Source organism: Aotus nancymaae, unplaced genomic scaffold (genome assembly GCF_030222135.1).
Source record: "Aotus nancymaae isolate 86718 unplaced genomic scaffold, 86718_ANA_hifiasm-v0.15.2.pri h1tg000006l, whole genome shotgun sequence".
In the NCBI taxonomy this organism is placed as follows: Eukaryota; Metazoa; Chordata; class Mammalia; order Primates; family Aotidae; genus Aotus; species Aotus nancymaae.
The window spans coordinates 45,157,008-45,180,563 of NW_026988417.1; positions in this window are offsets into that span (position 1 = coordinate 45,157,008).

The window sequence follows — 23,556 nt, forward strand, 5'->3', positions numbered from 1 at the left end:
ACAGGTAAGGTGATTCCATGAGAAGCTGACTTCACGAGACAATAAATCTGTTGGCCCAGTGATCATGGACTCCCAGCCTACAGAACTGTAAGAATACATTTCTACTGTTTTTAAATTACCCAGTCTACAATATTTGGTTATAGTAACTTGAACTAACACAGATGCATTTTATTTCTTTTTTTTTCTTTTTTTCTAATACCTACAATACTATGTTGGATAGAAGTAATGAGAATAGGCACTGTTGTCTTGGTCCTGGTATTAGAAGAAAAGTTTCCAGCTTTGTGCTGTTGAGTATCATGTGAGCTGCAGGCTTGCAATATATGCCCTTTATTATGTTTAGATACATTCCTTCTATACCTAATTTGTTCAGAATTTTTACCATAAAAGAATGTTGAATATGCTTTTTGTACTTCTTTCTGTTTAAAATAGTTCTTTCTAGTTTTACAAAGAATGTCATTGGTAGTTTGATAGGAACAGCATTGAATCTGCAAATTGCCTTGGGCAATATAACATTGCCCGAACCATACTTGTTGTAGCATATTTATTGCCATATGCAGGTTGAACCATTATTGGATTCCAGAGATAAGCTTCACTTGGTTATAGCATATGATCCTATTAATGAGCTGTTGGATTCCATTTCATAGTATTCTGTTGAGGCTTTTTGCATCTACGTTCATTAACACTACTGGACTATAATGTTCTTTTCTTGTACAGTCCCTGTCTAGTTTGGGTATCAGGTTAATCCTGGCCTCAAGAAATCAATTTGGAAGTGTTTTCTCCTCTTTTTTGTGAATGAGTTTAGGAAAGATTGGTGTTAATTATTTAAATGCTTAGTAGAATTCACCACTGAATCCATATAGTTTTCGGATTTTCTTTGTTGTGATGTTTCAGATTAATGATTAAATCATTACTGGTCTATTTGGATTTCCATTTTCTTCATAATTCATTCTTGGTAAGCTGTATCTTACCAGAAATGTATCTACTTTGCATAGACTCTTCAATTTGTTGGTGTTCATTTATTATTTTCACGGTAGTCTTGTGATCCTTTGTATTTTCATAAGTTCAGTTGTAATGTCTGCTTTTTGATTTACAGGAGTCTTCTCGTTTTCTTGCTTAATCTAGCTACAGGTTTGTTAATTTTATCTTTTCAAAAATCAACTCAGTTTTGTTGATCATGTCTATTGTCAATCTTTATTTTATTATTTATGTAATAATCTTTATCATTTCCTCCCTTCTGCTTCATTTCCTCCCTTCTGCTGACTCTGGGCTCAGTTTATTCTTTATCTAATTTCTGTAAGCATAAAATTAGCTTGTTTATTTGAGATATTACCTTCTTCTTAATTTAAGCATTTATTTCAATAAACTTTCTTTTTAGAAATGCTTTTGCGGCATCCTAAATATTTTAAAATACATTTCTATTTCTGCATTTCTCAAGTTTTTTTAATTTTCCTTTTGATTTCTTCCTGGATCCATTCATTGTTAAGGATTCTATTATTTAACTTCCACGTGTTTGTGAATTTGCTAAAAGTTTTCCTGTTACTGTGTTATAACTAAGCTAGTTGAATGGAAAGTGCCACACTCTCAGTTTGAATTATGAATCCTTTATTGCCAGCAGCCAAGAGTCAGCTCACACTCAAAATCTCTCAGCCCTGGGGAAGGGGCTTGATTCCTTTTTATACCTTGTTTAAGAAAGGGGAAGGGGAGCCTAGCTGAAGCAGAATTTACAGAAGCAGAACAAGTATGTTAGATAAGGAGGCTGGTAACTAGGAGGCAGGAGGTTCCCATGATTGCTGATTACTAAGGAGAGTATACACAAGCAGTTCCCATGATTGCTGGCTACCAAGATGGGGACATTTGGTACTTTCCATACAATCAATCAAGGTGGTATTCACAATAGCAAGTAGGCTTGTCAAGCAGGATATGGTTACGATGGTTATATGTTTCTATAGCTCTAAGTACAACATCACCCATCACAGGAACATGGCCCAGATATGCACTCAAAGGAGAAAGGGCAGGAAGCATGAGGCAGAGGTTAAGATGGAGTCTGTCTGACTCTCAGCAAAATGGAGTATGTCTGCCTAACACAGGATAGGTTAGCACATTTGCCACCTGTGTTTTTGGGGAGTCAAATTGTTGACTCCTAGGTTATAACAAGGGGATTATAGTGGGTTCTGAGATACATAAGTTTAACAGAAGCTACACATTGTTTTATGAAATTGAGGAACCAATTAGTATATAAGGTCCAAAGATTAAACCTAACAGGAGAAGAAGGAGGGGGTCCCACTAACCCAGTTATTAAAGTAGTCAGTCATGGACTCTAGTTAATCATCTTTTGGTACCATGGGGTGTTGTTTTCCCGATCCTGTTGGTTTCCATCTAGATTTTCCTGAACCTGTTGAAGAGTGTCTTTTATAACTCCAGACCAGTTAGCATAAAAACAACGGCTTTCTCCCAAAGCAATGCATAAACCTCCTTGAGAGAGGAACTGTAAATCTAAGCCTCGATGGTTTTGGAAAGCAACTTTAGTTAGGGATTCTACCTGGGTATGTTACATGTTTATGGCTGACTGGAGATTTCTTAAATCAGCATCTACTTGTTGAGATAGGGATATTAGTCTAGTTTCTCCTCGGACCAGAGCAGCAGTGCCAATAGCTGCTGATTCAGCTATACTAAGGCCAGCCAGAAGAGGCACAAGAAGTTGGACAGCTCAGCAGGTCCTGGAATGCAGCTCAAGGGGAGCAATGAGATTTTGTCCTTCTGGCCCACTGTACACGTAGACTTGGGGAAGCACATGAACCAACATGCACAGAAGAGGTCGAGGTTCAATTCCATTGATGCAGTGGATGAGGCCTGAGGTGCAGGCCAACTAGGTATTGTTGGGTGCCCGGTAGGAGACTGAGGAGTTTATAACAGTGAGTAAAGAGCGGTCGCAGGTAGCCTAGAAGGGAGAAGCAGATAGGTTATACCTAGGGTTAATTAGGCAGGAGGTGTTTCCTGAAACATCTCCTAGTGTAAGAGAACAAGGGAGTGTATGACAAGAAAGAGGGCCAATGTTAAGCATAGCTTCAACTCCAGTCTAACATAATATGGGGGTTTGGTCTTTGAGCATAACCAGAGTCTTGGGCCAGTTTAGGCTGAGTATCATTAAGCAGGTGGTGCACTTTATTTAGAATGGACATTAGGCTGGGTTGGAGGTGTTGATGCTGCAGCCAAGATTGAGGAGCTGGGATGGGCAATGGGACAGTTGAGATAACACTGTCTGGGTGTTTTTGGAACACAGAGTCACCTAAATCAGTCAAAGGTCCAATTGGCTTAGGAGGGTTGTAACGGACAGAGTTCCATGATCAAACCCTGTGAGATAGAGTCTTAATCCCCATGTCATACCATAGTACCAATGTGTTAAGCTAGGATTATGAACAGTTATGGTAAGAGGATTGCAAGTTCTTATATTACATGTTTTAGGGCAAGAGGTGTGAGCTATAGAAAGAGTTGAGGACGATGTTGAGGTCCTCCAGAGTAAGTGGCCAAGGTTACACAAGTCCAGTATGGGCAGAAAAATTAATAAACTTGTTGGCAGTTAGTATCAGGGTGATTTCCTGGACAAAGGTAAAAATCAAAATCAACAAACTGAAGACTCTTTTTTGCTTTTGTTTCACATCCGATTGCGTGGAGCACCCCCTTGGGGCTAGATCCTGTGAACAGAGCACACAAATTGACCACAAGAGGAACTTTATTGGAGGCACTTTCTCTCCAGGTGGTATTTGTATATACACAGCCTGTTTTGAAATTAGTGAGGAGAAAGGAGTAGATGAGGGTAGAGGACGTAGCTGGAGGGGGCAGGTAAAATAAAAGAATAAGAAAGACTAGCTGGAGGACAAGCCTCTAAGGCCCATGCACTCACACACGCACTCAGAGGTTATAACAGTTTTTGCACTTTTTGTAAACCAATCGGGATCCCAGAGAAATTTCCTTCCCCTCAGAAATTTCTCAAACCAGTCAGAAATCAGAATACAGGAGAAATTTCTCAAGCCCGTCAGGAATCAGAATACAGGAGAAATTTCTCAAGCCAGTCAGGAATCAGAATACAGGAGTCAATCCTGGCATCCCAGGCAATTGAATGACTGATTGGCCCTTTAACAAATGTCCCTTGCTAGGGTTTGCTTCCAGAAATAACCCAGTCAGTCCTGACTTACCTTCTCCAGGGAGCAGGACTGAGGACTCAGAGGAATAATTTGGTGGGGCATGCTGGGGGTCTATCCGCTCTCCTCCAGAAAGGGATGGCCTATAGGGCCCTAGAACATCTCAGGGGGTGCTTCTCCTATAGTCCACCTCCACCCGGGGAAGGCTGGATCGAGACTGATCTGCGTCAAGTGTCGATAATCTTGCTGGCACCTCCAAATGTTATAACCAAGTGAGTTGAATGGAAAGCGCCACACTCTGAGTTCAAATTATGAGTCCTTTATTGCCAGTGACTGAGAGTCAGCTCACGCTCAAAATCTCTCATCCCCAAGGAATGGGCTTGATCACTTTTTATACCTTGCTTAAGAAAGGGGAGGGGGAGCCTAGCTGAAGAAGAATTTACAGAAGCGAACAAGTAAGTTAGGTAAGGAGGCTGGTAACTAGGAAGCAGGAGGTTCCCATGATTGCTGATTACTAAGGAGAGTATACACAAGCAGTTCCCATGATTGCTGGCTACCAAGATGGGGACATTTGGTACTTTCCATACAATCAGTCAAGGGGGTATTCACAATAGCAAGTGGGCTTGTCAAGCAGGATATGGTTACAATGGTTATATGTTTCTATAGCTCTAAGTACAACATCACCCATCACAGGAACATTAACCAGATATGCACTCAAAGGAGAAAGGGCAGGAGGGGTGAGGCAGAGGTTAAGATGGAGTCTGTCTGACTCTCAGCAAAATGGAATCTGTCTGGCTAACACGGGGTACGTTAAACAACTGATTTCTAACTGAATACTACTGTGGACAGAAAACATACTTGAGATTATTTTAATCTTTTTATATCTTTTAAGACTTGTTTCATTGTCTAAAAATACAGACAATCCTGGAGAATGTACTGTGTGCTCTTGAGAATAATATAATCTACTTCCATTGTATGGAGCATTTTGTATATTTGTTAGGTCCATTTGGCATATAGTGTTGTTCAAATTCACTGTTACCCAGTGGATTTTCTGACTGAATGATCAACCCATTGTTGAAAGTGAGATATTGTAGTCCCCTATTATTATTTTATTCCTGTCAATTTTATTCTTCAGTTCTTTCAAAATTTGCTTTATATAATTAGCTGAGCTATTCTTTGGTGAATATTTATTTGCAATTATTATATCTTCTTGATGAATTGGCCCATTAATGATAATGCATTTACCTTGTTAATTTATTTTGAGGGATTTTGACATAAAGTGTATTTTGTCTCATATAAATATAACCAGTCCTGCTATTTTTTGGTTATAATTTACATGGAATATCTTTTTCTACCTTTTCATTTTCAATTTATGTGTGTCTTTAAAGCTAAAATGGGGTTCTTATTGGCAATTGCTGGAAGCTTTCGTTGTTGTTGTTCATAGAGCTACTCCGTGTGTTTTGATTGCAAAATTTAATCTATTGACATTTTAAGTGATTATTGATAGGTAAGGATGTACTATTGCCATTATATTTTTTGGTTTTTTACTGTTTGTAGTTCATTGGTTTCTTTCTTCCTGTCTTTATTGATGATTTAATGGTTTATTATAGTGGTATGCTTTGATTCCTTTCTCTTTGTCTTTTATGTATCCACTAGAACTTTTTTTTTGTTTAGTTTTGTTCTTGTTTTTTTTTTGTGGTTATCATGGGGCTTGCATAAAATATCTTATACCATTCTTTTAAAAAGCTGATAATAACTTCTCTACAGTTTTCTCACTCCTCCCATATATGATGACATTTAATGCCTATATATTGTGTATCCATTAATAATTTATTAAAGGTTTAGTTATTTTTAATGTTTTTGCCTTTTGAATTTTAAACCAAATATAAAAGTGATTTACACATCACCATTACATTATTCAATATTCCAATATTCTGAATTTGACTGTATTCTTACATTTTTAGTGAATTATACACTTTCATATATTTCCATGTTTTTACTTAGTATCCTTTTGTTTCAACATGAAGAGCTCCCTTAATTTTTATAAGGCAGGTTTTATGGTGATTATTTTATTTCCTCTTCATTTCCAAAGGATAGATTTTTGGCTAGCAGGTTTTTTTTGTTTGTTTTTGTTTTGCTTCTGTTTTTCTTTTCTTTCCAGCACTTTGAATATAGCAGCTCACTCCCTTTGACTTGCAAGGTGTCTGTTGAGAAGTCTGTTGATGCCCTTATGGAGATTCCTTTGTCATTGACTAGTCTCTTTTCTCTTGCTTTTTTCAAGAATTTTCCTTTGTTCTTGACTTTTACCATTTGGATTATAATGCATCTCAAAGTATTCTTTTTTGGGTGTTTTTAATACATCCTTTGGGATTTCTGAATCTGGACTTCACAAGATTTGGGAATCTTTCAGCCAGTGTTTCTTTAAATAAGCTTTCTATCTCTTTCTCTCTCTTATTTTAAAAATTCCATGGTTTGTATATAGTCATGAGCCACATAATGGCATTTTGGTAAATAGACCACATACATGATGGTGTTCCCATAACATTATAATATTGTATTTTTACCATACCTTTTTTGATGCTTGGATATGTTTAGATACACAAATATTTATCATTTTGTTACAGTTGTCTACAGTATTAGGTACAGTGCATGTTGTATAGGTTTGGAGACTAGGAGCAAATTGCTATTGTATAAAGCTCAGGTATACAGTAGGCTATAATTATAGGTTTATGTAGTTATATTCTATGATATTTGTATGATATCACCTAACAATGCATTTCTCAGAACATATCCCCATTGTTGAGTGGCAGATACTTTATTTATAATTTAATGGTGTCTCATAAGTATCTCGTGCTTTCTTCACTCTTCTTCATTCTTATTTTGGTCCTTCTAATTAGCTAATTTCAAATGACCTGTATTTAATGTTGCTATTTCTTCTGCATGATCAAGTTTTCTACTGAAGTTCTCTGTTGAATTTTTCACTTCTGGTACTGTATTCTCAACTTCAGGATTTTTGTTTGGTGGTTTTTATGCTATTTGTCTATTAAGGATTAAGGTTCATTTTCTTTTTTCTCATTCATCATCTTCTAAATTTTGTTTAGCTTTCTGTATTTGCTTGCATTGCCCTTCAAGATGATAATTTTGGGTTTTTTTCTAGGCTATTTGTATATCTGATTTTCTTTGAGATCAGCTACTAAAACTTGGTTCATTTTCTTTAGTGGTGTCATATTTAACTGGTTTTATTATTATCCATGTATTCTTGTGTTAGTGTCTCTCATTTGAAGAAAAAAACACCTCACCCAGTCTTTGCAGACTGCTTTTGGCAGATCAAGACCTTCTCCTGTTGGGTTTCAGGCTGATAGAATTGACTCTGGGATGGCACTTGGTTAGGGTTGGAGCCAGTTTATGTGACTACTGAGTCGTCAGTGTGGTCGGTAGTTGACAGGCCTGTTACCAGGGCTCAGGTGAGTGTGGATCTTGTTGGTCTCTGGGTAAACTAAACTGCCTCAGGACTTTGGGAAGTAGAGCTGGTGCTAGGATGAAGGTTAACTTTGAGGAGCACAGACAGATTTGTATGCACAGACAGATTTGATTCCCATGGGTCCCAGGGAAGGTTCCTTCTGGATTCCTGGGTGGGCTCCTGGCCAGGCATTCCTTGCTCCATTCTATGACTGAGTGGGGCTCTAATTGGGTTAAATGGCTGTTTCAGGGTTTCACAGCCAAAATGAGGACTTCAGGTCTCCTTCTGCAAGCATGAGTGGGTGTATCTTACGTTGGTCTCTGGGCAAGCAATTCTGATCTCAGAACACAGCTGACAAGGGCTGAGACTGAGCTACAAGGCCATGTCAAGATCTGCAGTGGAACTAAGTTTAGCTGGATTGACCACAGGGGTACAGATGGGTGTGTCTCCCTCTGAGTCATGGGTGGGAAAGACTGCTCTCAGACCATAGCTGAGAGGAGCTGAAACTGAATTACAGTGTTGTTTCAGGATCTGCTCTAATACTGAGGCTGTCAGGTCTGCACTGAGAAACCAGACATACATGTTGAAATTATTGATCACATACCAAAATATAAAATAAAAATACATTACAGGAATTACTCAAAACAAAATTTAAAATGAGGAGGAAAAACTCTGTTTTTATGATAAAGAAATAAAAATAATTGGTACACTTTTCTTTATTTCCTTAAACTAAATCATTTAGATTTTCTTGTTTGGCACAATAGATGGAAAAGTTGTATATAGCAAGTTCCCAATGTGCTTAGGTTTGATTTTTGAGCACATTTATGTATTTTCTTTTTACTTGTTCTTATTTCTCTTCTTATCAGAGTGGAAAGCTTTGCTTTTCCCTACAGAGAATTCATAGACAACTGCCTAGTTGGTGGCCCACTTTAGTCCCTACCCATCTGAATTTAAAATGCTATCATGAGATTCCTTCTAAATTACCAAAACCTAACAGGCTATTTTCTCCCTGCATTTCTACTTGCCACTTATTTTCTGCTTTGATGCTTGCAATGCCAATTTAAACTTTCTCTTCTCTCTGTACCTCATATAATAGGTTAATCTGCCAAGAAAAATTGGTAACATTGGTTTTAAGCTTAATTTTTAAGATAAAGAAATCACTGAAATTTGGTTTAATATTAAAGTTTGAAAGAAAATAACTATTTGATGTTTAATCATCTAAGAATTGTTATTGATAATGTGCATCACACAGAAAATGTTCATGTAAGGAAAGAGATTATTTTAAGTCATATTTATTTCAATATGAAAAAAGAAAATATTTATCAGAGGCAACAGTTTGGAAGAGACCAATGTCCAAATTTATTTGGATGTGAACTGAGCATTTTGTAATAACAGTACCAAGATCACAGTGTAATTGAGAAGTATTCCACAGAAATCAATATTTCCATTTTAAGCCACTTCAGTTACATGATCCGTTGACAAAATATTAATTTGTTACATGTACAGAAAGATATACTTTAAAGTAATAGTAACTCAAAAGTATTTGATTTTATTTTTATATATTTCCATGGAAATACTAAAAGTAGAATCAAAAGTATGAAGAAAAATGAAAATAGCATATCAAAAAAAGACATATAGAGGTTATAATTTGTTTTAAACCCCATAATTATCTGTAAGTGTTTCTTCAAGCAAATTTTTATCCTTCATGATTGAACTTAAACCCATTTATCTTATTTTTCAACTAAATTGACTTAAGAGTAGAGTTAGATATTTTCCCATAGACTATGATATTTGATTATATTCTAATCCAAGTCCTAGGTTACATTTAATGCTTTCTCTCTTTTTAAATCTTGCCTCAGGCATTTCTAGTTGATGTTTGGCTTTTGAAAAAGTTTAGGAAAATGGAAGGTGTGAAATAGCTCCTCATTTAATATGTCAAAATTGTTATTTTCTATTTAACTCACTGTAAAAACAATGTAACCGATAAGGGCCACAATTAGCTGTTGCAATTATTTCTGGTATCATGCAGATCATGCTCTATTATTTTGTTTTATTGCTGACTTTTGGATAAAAATAATCTATACAGGCTGTTTTCATCTCTTTATCAATTCAGTTCTAAATTTTTCAGATCTACCATTTACATTACTACTTCACTAAAATTACTCTCACTCACATCATTTAACTCATCAAATACAATTTCCTATTTATAGTTATATATTCATGGATTTCCTTAAATAATACAGTCTTCATTAGTTAAATTCTTTAAATTATTACTACCTTTAGCTCTGTTTTGTTTCATTTTTTTCAAATGTCTAGTAGGTCTTTGTAATTGTCATTATCTACATCATAAAAATTGACAACTTTTAAAGTCCATTTCTCAGTTCTATTCTTTTTTTATTATAATCTCTGAATGGATTAACCTAACCAATCATACAGCTTGAATTTCTGTTTTAATGTAGATGTTGCAAATATGTCCATAAGTAAGATAATCTGCCCACCAAACCAGTTACCACATTAACAATTTATCATCTTAATTTTTAATATTTTTGTGTTATATTCATTTATGAAATATGATCTCTGTCTCTTCCTCCACCTCATCTCATTGAAATATCTATTTAAGATTTGTTTCAAATATTTTCTTTTTCATGAAACTCTATCTGATTCCCCAGTATGGATATGATGATTCTTTCCTCTGTACACATTCTATTTTATTTATGGCATTTATTCTACTTGTTTTTTGCTGCTATCTATCTGCTTGTTTAATTATGGCTATTAAAGCATAATCTTCTTCAAAGTAACCATGGTATTTTATTAATTTCTCTACAGTATCTACAATATAGTGTCTTCAACATACTGAGTGAATGAACCAAATTTGATGTTCCAACGTCTGCACTATATTAAGGGGATGATATCAGAAAGATTGGTTTCATAACAATCTATAATACAGTTGGGAAGAAAGAAGTTAGACAACGGAAGTGACCTGCTTTTGAGATAATTGTAGAAGAAGGCAGAGAAGTAAATCAAACTGAGTTTGAGAAGTAACTTGTTTCTCCAGTCACTGGAGAGTTTGCCTGAGGTTCATACAGATCAAGGAAAAAACATAGTGAAAGTAGAAAGGTGTGTATATATCCAAGAGAGTAAGCTGGCAAGAATTTGACTTCTGTGATGTGATATAATCCTTTGAAACAGAGATTTCCTACGTAAAACTTCCTTACTATTAATTGATTTGATTGATTATATTCCCTGGTTTGAGTATTAATTGATTATATTTCCTGGTTTGTTTTGCGAAAATCTGTATTTTCACTATTGTCCTTACATAATTATTTTTACCCACTCTTTTAACTCTCAAATATATATCAGTGTGACTAATAATTTTTTGACCATCTTAACTAGACTATGCAAAGCTGGGTGGTTTATCTTATTTATATCTTTATGGTTGCCAATCTGTGACCTTATAAGTTCACACATATCACATTTCTTGCAGAAAGATTTATGCTAAACCTAACATAACTGGCCCACTAAATATACATTAATGGAGTGTAAGAACCACTGTTTCTTCCCTCCCGTGCCTACCAATGTCTTGCACATTACTCATTCTTCTTAAAGGTTTATTTAATTGGACCAAAATTCAAGAAAGCTAATATCAGAGACAGGGGACCTCTATTAAGTCTCACATCTAATGCTTTCTTAGGTGATTTTGTTTTCCAGGGAATTGAAGAGAGTTTTGTAGAGAAATAATTAGAGTGCCTAAGTGAAAGCAGGTATGCCATTTGACTCAGTTCATTTGGAAAAAAAAAATGCTCAAAATATTCATGCTTTTTACAAAGAAGTCGAATCTAACATCCCCCACCAAACTAACCCACACCCAAGAGCATCTCATTTGAAATATAATATCCACAAGTTACACAAATACCTGCCAGATATTTTTATTATTTATGTTTTTTGGATACTGACGATTCAATTCATTGAATGGAAATTGACATATGAAGTCAGGATTAAGTGAAATAAGCATATGTTATTTCTTTCTTTGAATAGCTTTCAATATATCAAAAGGTGAAAATTTAAAAAAAAGATATCTATTCCTTCCATTTTCAACCCTCTATCATCAAACAATTTCCTAAGAAGGAAAAAAGGCAGTAGCTTTTTCCCTTATACTCACCCACCATCACTTTTTAAAATCTCATTTAAAAAAAAATAGGTAACGTTCTTGAGTGTACAAAATTAGAATTACCCTGCTACTAAATTCATTAACCTCTCCAATAGGACTCTCTTAAGCTATCATTCATAATGCCCATTAGGTTTACATGCTGTAAAGGGGATAAATGAAGATAAGAACAGAGAAATGATAGAAGCACAAGAGAAAATTTGGCATATGCATTATAATCTCCAGCACTGGGATTTCCTAGAGACTAAACACACCATCAGTCATGTCAGTAAATCCACACTACACTAATCCCCAGCTAAAGGATAGCAATCAAATGAGGGGAAGAGGAGTATGTAGAGCATAACATCAGATGCATCAGAGAGAAAGCTTAGCAGAAGGGCTAACTTAAAGTATGCTCCAGAATAAATAGCCAGGATTGTAATTGCCAGCTCTAAAATGAAGTCTGGCTACTCTTAAGTGTATCAGTGCTTGAAATGAACCATACAGCATAAAATGATTCCCAGTGTTGGTCCTGGAGATAACATATAATTCAAAAACTGAAGGGCTGCAGCAAAGCAATAAGGGTAATCAGATCAGGGATCTAATAAAAATTCCTTGGAACTTTTTGTAAAAATGTTTTCTTTTACTTTCAGGGATACATGAACAGGTTGCTATATTGGTGAAGTGTGTGTCATGGAGGTTTGGTGTACAGATTATTTCATTCCACAAGTAATAACCATGGTACCCAGTAGGCAGTTTTTTGTTGCTGTTGTTTTGTTTGTTTTTATCTTCACTACTCTCCCACTCTTCACTCTCGAGAAGATCCTGGTGTCTATTGTTCTTTTCTTTAGGTCTATGTGTACTCAGTGTTTATCTCCAACTTATAAGTGAGAATATGTGGTATTGTAGTATTTGATTTTCTACTCCTATGATAGTTTGCTTAGAATAATAACCTCCAGCTTCATCTATGTTCTTGCAAAGAACATGACTTCATTCTTTTTTGTGACTCTGTAGTATTCCATGGTATATATGTACCACATTTTTGTTATCCAATCTATCATTGGTGAACATCTAGTTTTATTCCATGTCTTTGCTATTGTTAACAGTGCTGGCTGTGGTAAATATACACATACATTGTGTCTTTAGGGTAGAATTATTTCTGTTCCTTTGGGTATATACCCAATAATGGGATTGCTGTGTTGAATGGTAGTTCTATTTTAAGTTCTTTTAGAAACTGCCAAATGGCTTTCCACAATGGCTGAACTAATTTAAATTCCCACCAGCAGTGTATGAGTATTCCTCTTTTTTCTGACAAGCTTGCTGGCATATGTTATTTTTTGACGTTTTAAGGATAGTCATTTTGACTACTGTGAGATGGTGTCACATTATGGCTTTGATTTGTATTTCTTTAAAAATTAGAGGTGGTTAGCATTTTTTCATATGCTTGTTGTAATTTTTATGTCTTCTTTTGAGAACTGTCTGTTTGTATCCTTTGTCCACTTTTTAATGGAATTGGTTTCTGCTTCTTAATTTGTTTAAGTTTTATATAGGTATAGAATCTGGATATTAGACCTTTGTTAGATCCACAGTTTGCAAATATTTTCTCCCATTCTGTGGCTTGTTAGTTTGCTCTGTTGATAATTTTTTTGTCTGGTGCAGAAGCTCTTTAGTGTAATTAGATTTTGTCAATTTTTGTTTTTGTTGCAATTCTTGGGGATCTTTGTCATGAAATCTTTGCCAGGACATATGTCTAGAATGGTATTGGCTAGGTCTTTTTCTAGGGTTTTTAGAATTCTAGGTCTTATATTTAAGTCTTTAATCCATCACAAGTTGATTTTTATATATGATATAAGGAAAGGGTCCAGGTTCAATCTCTGGCATATGGCTAGCCAGTAATCCTAGCACCACTTATTGAATAGGGTGTCCTTTCCCCATTGCTTATTATTGCTGACTTTGTTGAAGATCAGATTGTTTTAGATGTGTGGTCTTTATTCTGGTTCTCTTGTCTTTTACATTGGTCTATGTGTCTGTTTTTGTACCAGTACTATGCTATTTTCATTGATATACCTTTACTGTATAAGTTGAAGTCAGGTAATGTGATGCTTCCAGCTTTGTTCTTTTTGCTTAGGATTGTTTTGTTTACTTAGGCTCTTTTTGGTTCCATGTAAATTTTAGAATAGTGTTTTTTTTTTTTAGATTTTGTGAAGAATGTCATTGGCAGCTTATTAGAAATAGCATTGAATCTATAAATTGCTTTCAGCAGTATATCTGTTATAACAATATTGATTATTCCTGTCCATAAGCATGGATTTTTTTTTCCATTTGTTTGTGCCATCTCTAATTTCTTTCAGTAGTGTTTTGTAATTCTCTTCATAGAGAACTCTCACCTCCCTGGTTAGCTGTATTTTAGGGCAGCTATTGTGAATGAGATTGAGTTATTGATTTGTCACTCAGTTTGGATGTTGCTGGTATATAGAAACACTACTAATTTTTGTCTGTTGTTTTTGTATCATGAAACTTTGCTGAAGTTGTTTGTCAGATCAAGAAGGCTTTGAATGAAAGCTACCGGGTTTTCTGGGCATAGAATCATATTGTCTGCAAACAGATAGTTTGACCTCTTCTCTTCCTATTTGAATGACTTTTATGTCTTTTTCTTGCCTTATTTCTCTGGATAGGACTTCTAGTACTATGCTGAATAGGAGTGGTAGGAGTGGGCATCCTTGCCTTGTTCTGATTTCAAGGGGAATGCTTCTAATATTTGCCCATTGAGTGTGATGTGGACTGTGGATTTGTTATAGATGGCGCTTACTGTTTTGAGTTAAGTTGCTTCAGTGCACAGTTTATTGAAGGTTAACATGGAGGGATATTGGATTTTGTCAAAAGCTTTTTCTGTATTTGTTGAGGTAATTGTGGTTTTTGTTTTTACTTCTGTTTATGTAATGAATCACATATATTGATTTGCATATATCAAACCAACCTTGCATTTCAGGATAAAGCCTACTTCATTGTGGTGGATTATCTTTTTGATGTGTTGCTGGATTCAGCTTGCTAATAATTGTTGAGGATTTTTACATCGATGTTCATTAGAGAAGTTGGCCTGAGGATTTCCTTTTTTTGTGTGTCTCTGCCAGATTTTAGTGTCAGGATGATGCTGGCCTCATTGAATGAATGAAGGAGGAGTCAATCATCCTCAATTTTTTAAAAATAGTTTCAATAGGAATGTTACCAGCTTTTCTTTGTACATCTGGTAAACTTAGGCTGCTGTGAATCTATCTTGTCCTGGGCTTTTTCTGGTTGGAATGCTTGTTATCACTGATTCCATTTTGGAAGTCATTATTGGTCTATTCAGCAATTCAGTTTCTTCCTGGTTCAATCTTGGGAGACTGTATATTTCTAGGAATTTATCCATTTCTTGTAGGATTTTTAGTTTGTGTGCATAGAGGTTTAATCATTGTCACTGTGTTCTGTATTTCTGTGGGCTCAAGGGTAATGTCTCCTTTGTCATTTTTCACTGTGGTTATTTAGATCTTCTCTCTTTTTTTCTTTATTAGTCTAGCCAGTGGTCTGGCAATCTATTTAGTCTTTCACAAAACCAACTCCCAAATTCCTTATTCTTTTTCATGGTTATTCATGTCTAAATTTCATTCAGTTCAACTCTGATTTTGATCATATCTTGTCTTCTGCTAGTTTTAGGGTTGCTTCGCTCTTGGTTTTTTCTAGTTCTTCTAAGTGTGATATTAGATTGTTAATGTAAAATCTTTCTGACTTTTTGATGTGGGTCTTTAGTGTGATAAACTTCCCTCTTAACACTGCTTTAGCTGTGTTTCAGAGATACTGGTATGTATTATCATTGTTTTCATTAGTTTCAAATAATTTCTTAATTCATGCCTTAATTTGATTATTTCCCCAAAAGTCATTCAGGAGCAGGTTGTTTAATTTCCATGTAATTGTATGGATTTGAGTAATTATTCTCAGTATCAATTTCTATTTTTATTGTGCTATGTGGCTGGTGGTTGGTATGATTTACATTTTATTTTATTTTTTTTTTGATCTTCTGGGGATTATATCCAATTTTGTGGTAAACTTTTTAGTGTGTGCCAAGTGTAGGTGAGAATGCATATTCTGTTGCTTTTGAGTGGAGAGTTCTGTGGATGTCTGTTAGGTTTATATGGTCAAACATCTTTTTGAGTTCCCAAATATCTTTATTAGATTTCTGCCTCAATGACCAGTCTAATTTCAGTGGGTTGTTGAAGTCTTCCACTATTGTTGTATGGCAATATAATTCTCTTTGCAGGTCTTTAATAACTTGTTTTATAAATCTGCATACTCCTGTGTTGGGTGCATATAAGCTTAGGATAGTGAAGTCTTATTGTATTGAACCCTTCACCATTATGTAATGCTCTTCTTTGTCATTTTTGAACATTGTTGGTTCAAGTCTGTTTTGTCTGAAATTAGAATTGCATGTCCTACTTTTCTCTCTTTTTTTCCCCATTTGCTTGGTAGATTTTTCTCCATCCCTTTCATTTGTGCCTATGAGTGTTATTGCATGTGAGATGTGTCTCTTGATGACAGCATGCCATTGGGTCTTGCTTCTTTATACAACATACCATGCTGTACCTTTTAATTAGAGCATTTAGCCCATTTACATACAAGGTAAATATTTATATATATGCGTATTTGATCCTGTCATGTTGTTAGTTGTTTTGCCTACTTGATAGTGTAGTTGCTTTATAGTGTCAATGGTCTATGTTTTAAAGGGTGTTTTTTGGTGGCTTGTAATGGTCTTTCATTTCCACATTCAGTGTTCCTTTAAGGATTTTTTGTAAGACAAGTCTGATGGTAACTAATTCCATCAGCATTTGCTTGTCTAAAAAGGATCTTATTTCTCCTTCACTTCCAAAGCTTATTTTGGCTGGATATGAAATTTTTGATTGGAGTTTCTTTTCTTCACAAATGCTAAATATAGGCCCCCAATGTTTTCTGGCTGGTAGGATTTCTGCAGAAAGTTCTGCTGTTGGCCTGATGATATTTCCTTTGTAGGTTACCTGCCCTTTCTCACTAGCTGTCTTCAATGTGTTTTTCTTGAAGAATTTGATGATTATGTGTTTTGTGAATAGTCATTTTGTCTGGTATCTTGCAGAGTTTCTCTTCAGTCCTTGAATTTGAATGTTGGCCTGCATAGAAAGATTAAGGAAATTTTTGTGGACAATATCCTTAAATTTGTTTGTCAATTTGCTTTATTTATTTCCCTCTCTTTCAGGGATCCCAATGAGTAATAAATTTGTTCTCTTTACATAATCCCAAATTTTCCGAGGTTTTATTCATTGTTTTTCATTCTCTTTTCTTTATTTTTATCTGACTGAGTTAACTTGGAGAACCAGTATTAGAGATCTAAGATTCCTTCCTGATGTTGGGGGCCTATTCTGCTGTTAATACTTATGATTGTATTATAAAATTCTTGGAGTAAATTTTTCAGCTCTATCAGATCAGTTTGGTTCTTTCTTAAAATCGCCATTTTGTCTTTCACCTCATGTATGATTTTATTGTATTCCTTGGATGACTTGGATTGGGTTTAAACTTTCTCCCAAATCTCATTGATCTTCAGTCCTATCCATATTATAAATTTAATGTCTGTAATTTCAGCTCTCTTAAGACACACTGTTGGGGAACTAATGTGGTCATTTGGAGGTAAGAAGACTCTCTGGCTTTTTAAGTTGCCAGAGTTCTTGTTTTGGTACTTTCTCATCTGTGTGAGCTGATGTTTCCTTAATCTTTAAAATTGCTATTCTTTGGATGGAATGCTTTGCTTTTATCTTCTTGCCCTTGGAGTTTTGATTGTAGCATAAAGTGGGTAGAATCACATGGCTTCATTTTTGTAAGCCATCATGTGGTCAAGGCTCAGCTCAGCACCATCACACCGTAAGCTTTAAATTTGGGCGTGGATACCATGCCCTCCAACTTTTTTCTCTGGCCCCTTGAGATTGGGAAACTGCTGCACTGGAGGGGCCTGGCTGCTCTCAGTCTACTGGTTATAATAATCTGATTGAGGTTGTCAGTCAAGGCAATTCATCAGGGTGGTGGAAGCTGGGTCTGTGCTACCTTGAGCATGCCAGCAGCCATGGGGCACTGGTGTGAGTGTGCAAGCATCCATGCACCCTTGGCACTTTAATTGTATTTGCTCAAATGACTTTTGCCTTTACAGCTTATGCAGAACTTTGGCTTGTGGAGATAAGTGAATGAAATGAATAAATAAAATATTATCTAGATGCACTTAAGCCATATTACATAAGTTTTAAACTCTTTGACAGAATAGGTGAGGTGTTTGGATGTCTTCTACTTCACCCCTATTCCCAACATACACACTATCCCAATACCCTGCCTATTTCATTTCAGTCACCACTTAAAGTCAGGGTAGTTGTACACTCCTCTTCCTTTTCTCATCACTCTGCTCATTACTCAGAAAGTGACTGAGAGGGTGTTGAAATTTGTACTAATTCTGGAATTGTGAATATTGGGAATAGTCTTACCAAAATGTATGGTAAATGGTTTCTAGAGTGATATTTTGCTAGAATTTGGGATTGACATACACCTGATAGCTGGTGCCTTTTCTGGACCTATTATGACATATTTTGTGTGCCATTAGTTGCTAAGGAAATATATCTATTTAAAAATCATAAAGAATCCTTAAATGCTAAGCATCTTTAATCCTAATATCTTACTCTTTTCCTAGCACCAGGGAAAAGAGATAACAAAAAATAATCTCAAAAATTTTCTTCTCACACATTGTATTAGTCAGTGTTCTCTAGAGGGATACAACTATATCCCCCCATATATATAATATATATATATATATATATATATAAAATATATATATATGCATATACATATATATAATATATATACACATATGCATATATATAATATATATATACACATACATATACATATATTATATATATATATATATATATATATAATGTTAAGTATTAACACACATGATCACAGGTCCCACAATAGGCCCTCTGCAAGCTGAGGAGCATGGAGACCCAGTCTAAGTCATAAAGCTCAAGAAATTAGAGTCTGAAATCAAGGACAGAAGCATCCAGCACAGGAGAAAATGTAAGCTGGTACAGGTCAGTCTAGTATTTTCACATTTTTCTGCCTGCTCTATATTCTAGCATCACTGGCAGTGGATTAGATGGTGCCTGCCCAGATTAAGAGTGTGTCTGCCTTCCCCAGCCCACTGACTGAAATGGTAATCTCCTTTCACAATACCCTCACAGACACACCCAGGATAACTACTGTGCATCCTTCAACTCAATCAAGTTGACACTCAGCATTAACCATCACAAGTCCACCTCTTGTCAACTTGAAGCTATATGCATCTCTTGAGATCATACATAATCTTTAAATAAAGACAATATTAAGGTCATAATTATACCTAACATAATACAAATATCCTTTGTACAACTGGAAACACACCAATCTTCAACCAAAATATTATTATATAAAGTTAACAATAATAAAATGCTGATATGAAGTCAATAAATCTTATGTCACACCATAAAGAAAATGAAGATTTTTTAGTACAAGTGTATACATGCACCAACATGTTTTGAAGAAGGAGGAAATACTCATGACAGTTACAGTCTTCATTCTACAAATGATCATATGGTCATAGCTGGTACTGATGACTATCCATTCCCTTTGGTTCAGCAAGCACCTAAGCAAGTCAAGGCTTCTTTTCCTGGTTCAGTAACCCAAACCTTCATTCCTGAAGGGTCTGGGACATTTGTAGTCCTGCCAGGATTGGGCTGTTGTAATTTCCAATTGATCTTAACCACAGGGCATGGTAATACTAAGAGATGCCCTGATGGATCTCCTGTATTCCTTGCATACTCTTCCTTACCTCCATTTTGGAGTAATAGACTCATTTCATCTTGATAGTCTGGTCAGTCTCCTCAGCCAACACTGTTAACTCCCTTCTTAGCTGGTTGACTTAAAGGTAAGAGGAACCAAAAGTGTCCAGGTGGTAATCTTAACTTCCAGTTTATAGAATTGTTGTTGTGTCTCCCAATGGCAGCCTTCCTCCCTCTGTAACTAAGACTTGTAGGCCAGCAGAAAGTAGTGTCATATGAACAGGAAGCAAAATTTTGCTAGTAGATCACTAGGGGTGATGATGAGTAAAGCCAGTTCCACTTCCAACCCTTGATTCCTGAACCCATGAATCCTGGGTATGGGAGAAACAATACCATATACTGGAAGCTGATTCAGAGCATACACAGCCTTCTGGAGAGCTTTTACTCAGCCCTGAAAAGTATTGTCACCTAGTTGGCGTTATAATTGTGACTTCAAAAGCCCATTCTACCAGCCTATCAATCCAGTTGCTTCAGGATGATGGGGAACATAGTAAGACCAATGAATTCCATGAGCATGAGCCCACTGCTGAACTTCTTTAGTCATAAAGTGAGTGCCTTGGTTAGAAGCAATGCTGTGTGGAACACTATGACAGTGGATAAGCATTCTATGTGTCCACAGATTGTAGTCTTGGCAGAAGTGTTGCGTGTAGGATAGGCAAACTCATATCTGGAGTAAGTAGCTATTCCAGTGAGGACAAAAATCTGCCCTTTCCATGATGTAAGAGGTCCAACACAATCAACCTGCTACCAAGTAGCTGACTGATCACCCCAAAGAATGGAAGGTGCCACACTGAGGGCTCAGAGTCGCTCTCTGCTGCTGGCAAATTGGGCACTCAGTAGTGGCTGTAGCCAGGTCTGCTTTGGTGAGTGGAAGTCCTTGTTGCCGACATCATGCATAAACTTTATCCCTGACACCATGGCTACTTTGCTCATAGGCCCATTGGGCAATGATGACAAGGGTGGCTGGGGAAAGAGGCTGAATGGTGTCCACAGAATAGGTCATCCTATTCACTTGATTATTAAAATCCTCTTCTGCTGAGGTCACCAGTTAACGAGCACTCACATGGGATACAAATATCTTCATGGTTTTGGACACTCAGAGAGGTCCATCCACATATCTTTTCCCAGATTTCTTTGTCACCAGTTTTCCAATCACGCTTTTTCCAAGTCCCTGACCATCCAGCCAAACCATTGGTTATAGCCCATGAATCAGTATATAATTGCATATCTGGCCTTTCCTCCTGTGCAAAGTACATAACCAGATAAACTGCTGGAAGTTCTGCCCACTGTGAAGATTTCTCTTCACCATTGTCTTTCAGGGATGTCCTAGAAAGGGGCTGTAGTGCTGCAGCTGCCCACTTTCGGGTGGTGCCTGAATATCATGCAGAACCATCTGTGAACTAGGCCCTCGTCTTCTCTTCCTGTCAATCAGTCATAGGGAACTCCTCATGAGGCCATCAGTGTAAGGTAGGGAAGAGAAGGTAGGATGGCAAGAGTAAAGACCATGGGCATTTGAGCCACTTCATGTAACTTACTTGTGCCTTCAGGACCTGCTCAACCCCGACCCTGTATATACTACTTCCATCTGATGATGGAATGGTGCTGTGCATGACCCACTTCATGACTAGGTGGATCAGAAAGCACTCCATTCATAATAGGTAGTTCAGGTTGCATGGTGACTTGATGACCAATAGTCAAATGTTCAGTTTTCACCAAAGCCCAGTAACAGGCCAAGAGCTGTCTCTCAAAAGGAGAGTAGTTATCTGCAGAAGATTGTAGGGCCTTACTAAAATATCCTAGAGGCCTCAGCTGTGATTCACATATAGGGGACTGCCAAAGGCTTCAAACACCATCCTTATCTGCCACTGACATCTCGAGCACCAATGGATCTGCTGGGTCATATGGCCCAAGTGACAGAGCAGCATGCACAGCAGCCTGGACCTGTTGCAGAGCCTTCTCCTGTTCTGGACCCTACTCAAAACTGGAAGCCTTTAGGGCCACTGGATAAATGGGCTGGAGTAACACACCTGAATGAAAAATGTGCTGCCTCCAAAATCCAAATAGACCCACCAGGCATTGTCCCTCTTTCCCAGTTGTACGAGGGGCCAAATGCTTCAACTTATCCTTCACCTTAGAAGGAATATCTCAACAGGACCCAAACCACTGGACCCCCTAGAAATTTTACTGAAGTAGAAGGTCCCTGAATTTTAGTCAGATATTTTTCCCATTCTGTGGCACACAAATGTCTCAACAATAAGTCTGGTATGTTTGCTACTTCTTGCTCACTGAATCCAATCAGTATAATGTCATCAATGTAATGCATCAGTGTGATTCTTGTGGAAGCAAAAAGCAATCAATATCTCTCAGAATAAAATTATGACACGAAGCCAGAGAGTTGATATACCCATGAGGTAGGACATTAAATGTATATTGCTGGCCTTGCCAGCTGAAGGCAAATTGAGTCTGGTGGGCCTTATGGACAGGAATTGAGAAAAAGGCATTTGCCAAGTCAATGGCTACTTACCAGATACCAGAAGATGTGTTAATTTGCTCAAGCAATGAAACTAAATCTGATACAGCAGCTGCAACTGGAGTCACCACTTGGTTAAGCTTACAGTAATCCACTGTCATTTCCCAAGATACATCTGTCTTCTGCACAGGCCAAATGGGAGAGTTGAATGGGAATGCTGTGGCAATAACCACTTCTGCATCTTTCAAGTCCTTGATGATGGCACTATTCTCTGCAGTCCCTCCAGAGATGCAATAATGTTTTAGATTTACTATTTTTCTAGGTAGAGGCAACTCTAATGGCTTCCATTTGGCTTTTCCCACCGTAATAGCCCTTGCCTTACCAGTCAGGAAACCAATGAGGGAATTCTACCAGCAGCTAAGTATTTCTATGCCAATTATGCATTCTGGCACTAGGGAAATGACCACAAGATGAGTCTGGTGACCCAGTGGACCCACTGTAAGTCATACCTGAGCTAAAACTCCATTAATTGTGTGAACTCCATAAACCCCTACTTTAACTGAAGGACCACAATGATGTTCTGGCTCCCATGGAATCAATATCAGCTCAGAACTAGTGTCCAGTAGTCCCTGAAGTGTCTGATCATTTCCCTCCCCAATGCACAGTTACCCTGGTAAAAGACCAGAGGTCTCCTTAGGGAAGGATGGGAGAAATATTCACAGCATGAATTGTCAGTAGTGTAGTGGAATCCTTCACCAAGGGGAATGCCCTCCCCTTCATTCCAGGAGTTCTGGATCCATAAACTGGCTCAAGTCTGGAAATTGATTGAGGGGCTGTAGTTCTCTGTTCTTTATAATTCAAATTAGTCTTTTGTCCATTGGACCCAGAAGTTTTCTGCTTATATAAATTAAGTAGTTATGCAGATTTCCTATCAATTTCACTTCTAGAAACATCGTGATTATTTAGCAAATGCCAAAGCTCTACATGAGTCAAATTCTTCTTGTTACTGCTTTTCCTCTGCTGTCCATTACAGTAGCTATGCCCACCTTGCCTTTGATGGTCTAGTGCCACCAATTGGCCCCTGCCACCTTGGAATCCAATTATTCTTAATTTCTAGGATATATATATACACACACACACACACACACACACACACACATACATATACATATGTATATATATGTATATATATACATATGTATATGTGTGTATATATATGTATATGTATGTATATATGTATACATATGAATGTATACATCATACGTATATATGTATGTATATATGTATATGTATGTATATATGTATACATATACATATATGTATATATACATATATATGTATATGTATGTATATATGTATACATATACATATATATGTATATATCTCCTGTAATTTCTGTCCCTCTAGAGAACTCTGACCAATAG